This window comes from Tupaia chinensis, unplaced genomic scaffold (genome assembly GCF_000334495.1).
Source record: "Tupaia chinensis unplaced genomic scaffold, TupChi_1.0 Scaffold138921_1, whole genome shotgun sequence".
Taxonomy (NCBI): domain Eukaryota; kingdom Metazoa; phylum Chordata; class Mammalia; order Scandentia; family Tupaiidae; genus Tupaia; species Tupaia belangeri.
The window spans coordinates 195,534-204,337 of record NW_006198812.1 but is presented as its reverse complement, the minus strand read 5'-3'; the positions used below and the strand labels follow the sequence as shown (position 1 = coordinate 204,337).

The 8,804-nt window shown below is 37.7% G+C and overlaps 1 protein-coding gene across 1 annotated transcript in view; it reads right to left on the bottom strand.

The window, feature by feature from the left end:
• MNAT1 (MNAT1 component of CDK activating kinase) overlaps positions 1 to 8,804 on the bottom strand; it is a 240,324-nt gene that overhangs the window by 74,641 nt on the left and 156,879 nt on the right. The gene's annotated exons all lie outside the window — the stretch shown is intronic.

Genomic DNA, 8,804 nt, shown 5'->3' with positions numbered 1-8,804 from the left:
GAATGGCTGTCTTAGTAAAGCTGTTGGTGGCTTTTGATTTTTTTTGTTTGATTACTTGTTTCACAATATTTTATTATGAAAATTTTGAAATCTACAGAAAACTTGAATGAATTGGAGAATACTTTGCTACTCTTGCTAATGAAGTTTACTTGAAAGAATAAATATTACCAAATGCTAAGAATATTTTGGAAAAGATAATTAAAGGAAGGGAAGGCACATCACACCCATAATAAGCATAATTATGACATCACCCCCAAGATTCTGATTCCCCTCGTGTGCATACCTTGTGTAATTTCCACTCCTTTAGTGTGAAGGGCCATGAATATGATAGATTTCACGCCTATGATGGTATTATATAGTCAAAGGTTTTGCAGAAGTAAATAAGATCCCAAATAAATTGATTGTATGTTAATAAAAAGTAAAAAGAATGATCTGAGTGGACCTGGTTTAATTAAGTAGAAGCACTTAAAAAGGAAGAAAATTTCCCCCATTACCTCCAGGAAGATGGAAACCATGAAGAGTTCTAAACTGCAAGGAAGCTAATTCAACCAACAGCAGAAATGAGTTTAAAAGTGAACCCAGAAAATCACTCGGAAGAGACTACCACATCTGTTGTCACCTTGATTGCAGCCATGTGCAAAATGAACAGAGGAGGCAGGCCTAGACTCCTGAAGGATATTAATAACAGAGAAACCTGGGACCAGCATATGGCATTGTGGTTACGTTGCTGGACCCCAATGTGGCCAATAGCAGTTTGAGCACCAGACCTGGTGACTTTAAACTCACGCTGAGTGCCTATGTGTGCATGCCCAAGATCTCAGGAGGAGAATAGAGAAGAAGGAATTGCAACGTGGTCACGCAGGGGGTCATTTCTCACTTTGTGACTGTCTCTTTCTCCAGGGAGCACATATGCCCTATAGCGAAAAACAATAATAATAAATAAAAATAAAAGAGAGACTTGGTCCATCTGTGGTAGCACCGGTGGTAGAGCGCTACTGCATGATACTGGAGCTGTATCAGAAGGCCCATGTTCAGATCACAGGTTGACCTGAACATATCAGGTGTGGCATTTCTGTGATTCTGGCTGACCAGAAGGCTGGGGAGAGAACTGTGGCATGGCAACACCCTGTTGAAGATCTCTGTCTCTATGTGTCTCTCATTCTTTCTCATGAAATAAACAAACATTAAAAAAGAAAAAAAAAAAACCCACAGAGGTACAGGGCAAGCAGGTGGCATGGTGGTTAAAGCTCTGGACTCATACATGGCCAACCATGATTCAAGTCCTGGACCCACCAGCTTGAAAATCACGCCAGGTGCATGTGCATGTGCATGCATGCCCAAAATCCCAAGAGGGGAATGGAGAAAAAGGGACTATTATGTGGCCATCCCTCCTGGGAGTTGATTTCTCACTTTCCCTTACACTCTCTCTCTCTAGTGAATGCATGCAGCCTATGGCAAAAATCTAAAACCTAAGTAGAAAAAAAATTTAAAGAGACTGTGGGCCAGCAGGTGGCATGAAGATTAAGGTGCTAGACCCCACAAAGCCAATTGTAGTTTGAGTCCCAGATCTCAGTGCTTGAAAATCATGCAGGGCACCAAAGCATGTGTGCCCCAAATCCTCAAGGATGAGAAGAAGAGATTACAGAAATTCTTTCAACCTGAAAAATGATTTCTAACTTTCTCTTTCTCTCTCTCTCCCCCCCCTCTCTCTTTCTCTCTCTCTCTCTCTCTCTGTGTGTGTGTGTGTGTCTGGCAACCACACACTCTATAAAACTAAAAAGAAAAGAAAAAAACAGAAACAGAGGTACAGGGCAAGCAGGTGGCATGGTGGTTAAGGTGCTGGACATTCCCACATGGTCAACCATGGTTCAAGTCCTGGACCTGGTGGCTTGCTTTCTCACTTTCTCTCTCTCTCTCTATCTCTCTCTGGTCAAATTAAAATTTTAAAAAATGAATAAATAAAATTAAAAATAATTCTTTAAAAAAAAAGAAAAGAAATAGAAACATGTATTAGAAAATTTTCTCTAAAGACAGTGAAGAAGGGCTTAAAGAGACAAAAAGAATATTACAACAAAAACTTTGTTAGAATGTCTGACATACCTTAAACTCCTAGGGGACATATCAAGTTCCAATTTAGCAATTTTTAGAGCCAAAGGAGTGAACATGAAAATTATCTTCCAATGTAAATAAGATGGTGGATCTATTTTTGTGGACTATACCTTAATGCATTTCTTCAAGAGTTAACACATTTAATTGCTTTGCCAATAATAGTAATAGATTTGGAATAGTTACTTTTGCTCAGCAAGTTGGGTTTTTATCAGAAGAAAATAAAATTGATAGATGCTAATAAAAATCAGAAAAGAAACTTTCTGGGACCAGCAGATAGCATAATGGTTACATTCCTGGACTCCCACAAAGCTAACTGTGGTTGAAGTCCCAGACCTGGTAACTTAAACGCATTCCATGCACATGTACATACGTGCTCAAAATCCCAAGAAGAGAATGAAGGAAAAGGGACTGCAGTGTGGCAATCCCCTAAAGGGTATTTCTCACATTCTGGCGCTCTGTCTCTCCAGCAAGCACATGTGTTCTATAGCAAAAATCTCTCTCTTTAAAAAATAAAATGAAAGAAACTTTCTTCTAATTATGATGGTAAACTACCACAATTTCTTTCATTATGGATTACATAATAACAGCTAAATAATCTTATCATCTGGTGGTTCTACATATTAAGTCATCGTAGTTTTGCAATCTCTGATGATTGACAGCACAGAGCTGGTATCAAATCACGCCAGGTGCATGTGCATGTGCATGCATGCCCAAAATCCCAAGAGGGGAATGGAGAAAAAGGGACTATTATGTGGCCATCCCTCCTGGGAGTTGATTTCTCACTTTCCCTTACACTCTCTCTCTCTAGTGAATGCATGCAGCCTATGGCAAAAATCTAAAACCTAAGTAGAAAAAAAATTTAAAGAGACTGTGGGCCAGCAGGTGGCATGAAGATTAAGGTGCTAGACCCCACAAAGCCAATTGTAGTTTGAGTCCCAGATCTCAGTGCTTGAAAATCATGCAGGGCACCAAAGCATGTGTGCCCCAAATCCTCAAGGATGAGAAGAAGAGATTACAGAAATTCTTTCAACCTGAAAAATGATTTCTAACTTTCTCTTTCTCTCTCTCTCCCCCCCCTCTCTCTTTCTCTCTCTCTCTCTCTCTCTGTGTGTGTGTGTGTGTGTGTGTGTGTGTGTCTGGCAACCACACACTCTATAAAACTAAAAAGAAAAGAAAAAAACAGAAACAGAGGTACAGGGCAAGCAGGTGGCATGGTGGTTAAGGTGCTGGACATTCCCACATGGTCAACCATGGTTCAAGTCCTGGACCTGGTGGCTTGCTTTCTCACTTTCTCTCTCTCTCTCTATCTCTCTCTGGTCAAATTAAAATTTTAAAAAATGAATAAATAAAATTAAAAATAATTCTTTAAAAAAAAAGAAAAGAAATAGAAACATGTATTAGAAAATTTTCTCTAAAGACAGTGAAGAAGGGCTTAAAGAGACAAAAAGAATATTACAACAAAAACTTTGTTAGAATGTCTGACATACCTTAAACTCCTAGGGGACATATCAAGTTCCAATTTAGCAATTTTTAGAGCCAAAGGAGTGAACATGAAAATTATCTTCCAATGTAAATAAGATGGTGGATCTATTTTTGTGGACTATACCTTAATGCATTTCTTCAAGAGTTAACACATTTAATTGCTTTGCCAATAATAGTAATAGATTTGGAATAGTTACTTTTGCTCAGCAAGTTGGGTTTTTATCAGAAGAAAATAAAATTGATAGATGCTAATAAAAATCAGAAAAGAAACTTTCTGGGACCAGCAGATAGCATAATGGTTACATTCCTGGACTCCCACAAAGCTAACTGTGGTTGAAGTCCCAGACCTGGTAACTTAAACGCATTCCATGCACATGTACATACGTGCTCAAAATCCCAAGAAGAGAATGAAGGAAAAGGGACTGCAGTGTGGCAATCCCCTAAAGGGTATTTCTCACATTCTGGCGCTCTGTCTCTCCAGCAAGCACATGTGTTCTATAGCAAAAATCTCTCTCTTTAAAAAATAAAATGAAAGAAACTTTCTTCTAATTATGATGGTAAACTACCACAATTTCTTTCATTATGGATTACATAATAACAGCTAAATAATCTTATCATCTGGTGGTTCTACATATTAAGTCATCGTAGTTTTGCAATCTCTGATGATTGACAGCACAGAGCTGGTATCAGTTATGTTAACAAAACACAAAAATGAACATGTGCTAAAACACTCTACCATAAGGAAACAGTTAAATTCTATATAAAATCATAAAATGAATCTGAGCAAAAATTTGTATAAAATTGTGTTGATATAAATTATAAATGTTTACAATAATTTTTAAATTTCGAACTCTCATCTACCACCTAATTTTTTAGAAATTTTAGGAGTACATTCAGAAGTTACATTATCCTTATCGGTTGGAGTACATGGAAGAAATAAAAAATAATAAAATTATTTACCCAACATTTAGTCAACAAGTCTTTTCATTTTCTGTAACAGGCTCAGAAGTGAAAAGCTCACTTTAAATCACTTATATCTATTTAAAACAATAGTTACTTATGTTTGATTACTAATTTGAAATGGATGAGTATCTTTAAGCCTGAATATATCAATGCTCTGAATATATATCAGTTAAGGAGTAGTCTTTTGGTGGAAAGTAGAAAAATATTAACCAGAAAGTCAGTTGATTATTAAAAAGACAGTCTCACAATGCCAATCAATGAGACTTCCTTAATAACTACTGACACCACACAGTCTAGGGAATTTCAATTAGCAGTTAAGTTTTTCCAGTGCTTCCTCCCATTGGTTCAGAATTAATAAAACGTGTTTATGTATTGCCTTGAATAAACAGGAAAGTACAGATAGTGCAGTATGAACTATAATTATATATCCCTAATAATCTGTTAACAAGAAAATCCCATATATTCATCTGCTTCTCAAATTTAAGTAACTTTAGTCAACATCTCGGTAACAACTACTTAAAATTTTTGTGCAGTGTACTTTTTATTTTATCTTTTATCCAAATTTTATAAAAGAACAAAAATAGGTTCTTTGGAATGCTTCCCAAGACTTTATGTCATGTACAAAAATATGTCATTAAAATCATTTTGGAAGTACTCATGTCAACATTTTAGTATCTCATAAGGTGAAGCTGTAAAACACTGCACTACTCTTAACTTCATTTTAACATATAAATTTCAAAGCAGAGATAAGAAAATGGGAATTAGATAGTTAATTTTTTTTCTCTATTTGCATCCAGAGAAATTAAACTTGCTTCCACTGGAGGAAAGTATAAAATGGAAATTTTGTTGCAATGGGAAAAGAAAGGAGAAAGGGGTAGAAGCTAAGGAACTAGGTGAGAGACGAGGGCTATTGTAAAGGGATAACTAGAGTTTACTAGATGTAATCTAGCAAGGATACGGGACAATCCTCAGAACTGATACAGATCTAAAGAGTTTTGTTAGACTAACGTTTATATTCCAGTACCTGAAGAGAGCACTTTTGAGACTACCAGATCATTCCTTGAAAAGTTACTCCACAGGCCATTAAGCGCTGTGCAGTGGGAGTTGGATCTCATATGGCCAACAGAACATCAAGACCCAGCCGCAGTGGACTGAAAATATACATCAGGTGCATACATGCATGTCCCAAATCCTGACAGGCTAGAGAATGGAGGGGAAAAATAATTATGGTGTGTGTGTTCTCTCTCTCTCTCCCTTTGGCAATTAAAAAAAAAAATCACTTCATAAAGAAAGCTCTTGAGTTTCTAAGTATTTCTAAAGATTGGATAAAAATATATTCTAAGGTTCAGAGTAATAACAAAAACAATAATAAAGAAGGCAGATAACATGAAAAAATACTTCCAGAAAAGAAAATAAACTTGTAGAATCATAAATCAATTTAGAACCTGCTTTGGCACATATCTAAGTATAAGGTCAATAAAGAGAATGCTTGAGCTAATTCTGACTCCAATAACAAAAACTGCCTATACAGAATTTAATTCCTCTGAGAGGTGGAGGACTGAAGGAAAAGAATGAATGAGATATATCCTATCCTGGTAGATAAATAGTTGCTGGACAAACAAATACAGATATTTCATAAGCATTTCTGATATTACTACTGATTATCTAGAAATCACCCTACTATTTAGTCATAGAGGGTTAAAAGAAACTTATAGCCAAGATCTATTGCTTGAAATACATACATGCATATTCAAAATATAAACTTTTTGCCTTTTGAACTGTTGTAGATCTAGAATATATGTCTCTGTCAGGAGTGATCAAAGTCTACATATAGAATCCAGAAACTAACTATATTCTAAATATTCAACGGTAATGAAAGCACCTTAAAAAAAAAAAAGTGATCCAGCCTCCTTTATTTTTTATTTATTTATTTATTTTTTAGAGGTTTTTGCTATAGGGTGCATGCACTCGTCAGAGAGAGAGAGACAGAGAGACAGAAAGCAAGAAATCGTCCCCCAGGAGTGATGGTCATGCCATAATCCCTTCTCCTCCATTCTCCTCTAGGAATTTTGGGCACGCATGCACATGCGCCCAGCATGAGTTCAAGCTACTGGGTCCAGGACTTGAACCACAGTCGACTACATGGGAGTCCAGTGACATAGCCATTACGCTAACTGCTGGTCCCCAGCCTCCCTTATTTAGGTTCAAATCAGATTTTAAGTTTGAAAAACTTGGTAAAGTACAAATACTATCATTATACCTTATCTGAAGAATACTCTCCACATTCAAATTCCAAACTACAGTGGAAAAGGTAGAATAAAATTAAAAAGATGCCAAAGAATCAAGTGTTATCCAAGTTTGTTTAATACAATAATTTACTGGAAAAAAAATACATTTGATCAAGCCAAATCTGTTTTACAGAGAATTCCAATAGTATTACTTAAATACCCACATGCATATACATATGTTATCACCACCATAACACACAAAAAGTGCAAGATATGCCATGAACATATGTAATAAAATCAGCAATAATTGAACACTAAGCACAAGAAGAAATGAACTATTTAAAAAACAGGCAAGCTTTCTCTGCTAGGGAGAGGCAAAGGACAGGTGCCACAGGAAGGTTAGAAATCCTGTCCCCACTTCCAAACCCTACAATAAAACAGGCAAAAGTCATCAACAACCACTGAGCAAAGGCAGGAAAACAACTCTTATAAGATCCCACACTGATCCAAAGCAGAGATCTAGGGAAAAGGCAGGAACCTTCCCTATGCTCAAGTTCTTCCACCTCAACCAACATGAGACAGACTTCACGTATGGGTTGGGGAAAGGGACAGAAAAACCTCCTACACCCTGAAGTAAGAGATACAAGTTGTTAGCTTCTGGGAAACAGATAGGAACACTAAGCACCAGACTGAGACTCAGGCACATAGACCTTGCTAAGATGGCTCTTTTTTTTTTTTTCTTATGCTTTTGCCAAAGGGTTCATGCACTCACTGGAGAGAAACAGAGAGAAGGAATGTGAGAAATCACGCCCCCCCTCCCCAGGGGAAATGGCCATGCCACAATCCCTTGTCCTCCATTCTCCTCTCAAGATTTTGGGCATTCATGTACAAGCACTCTGTGATTTTCAAGTCACCAGATCCAGGACTTGAATCATGGTCCACCAAGTGGGAGTCCAGTACTTTAACCACCATGCCACCTGCTGGTCCCAAGACTAATGCTGGCACAGAAGAACAAAGAAACACCCGTGCTCCCACCATATCCTGTTACAAGTGAAAAACAAGAGCAGTCTCTCCCTCACCTGGGGAGAGCCAGCAAGAGGAAACCCCTGTGGCTCAGGTTTGTAGAACTTGAAAAATCAAGGTGGGATAAGAATACTTAGAAAAATTCCTCTAGCACTCCAGGCCTCATACTAAGCCCAAAGTGGCAATGACATTTCCAACAAAGTAATACACGACTAAAGGAATGTGATGTTTCTGGTAATGAGGGCAACAACAAAATCCAAAACAAGAGCAAATTACAGAACTAATACTTAATTCCACACACTAATAATCTAACAGGAAAAGAGGTATAAATATTTCTGGGCATAAACACTGTTTGTCTCATTCTCTACTTTTATGTTCCAAGGATGTCCAATATTCACACAGTAAAACAATAAGCCGGAAAACAACAAATCCATCATCAACGTAAAATAGTCAACAGAGGGACCAGCAGTTGGCGTAATGACTATGTTGCTGGACTCCCATGTAGTCAACCATGGATCGAGTTCCGGACCTGGTGGCTTAAACTCACGCCAGATGTGTGTGTGTGTGTGTGTGTGTGCCCATGATCCCAAGAGGAGAATGAAGGAGAAGAGATGTGATGTGGCCATCCCCCCAGGGGGTGATTTCTCACTTTCTGTCTCTTTCTGGCGAGTGCATGCGCCTATAACAAAAACCTCTCAAAAACACAAACAAAACACAAATATCTACTTGCTCGCAGAAGACAGACTGTGACCATCTCTGTCAATCAGAAAAGCCACAATTCCAGATCCACTTCCAAAATAGATGCATGTAATATAAGTGTTAAGCCACTGAGCCAGCTCAACGTTGTATCTTTTGACAAAATACATTTTGTAGGTCATGTTCCATCAATGTAGTTTCACTACAGACAGCAGAGAGTGAATAACTCTACCCTTTTTTTTTTTTTTTGAGAGATTTTCACTGTAGGGCACGTGCGCTCGCCAGACAGAGAGAGACATAGAG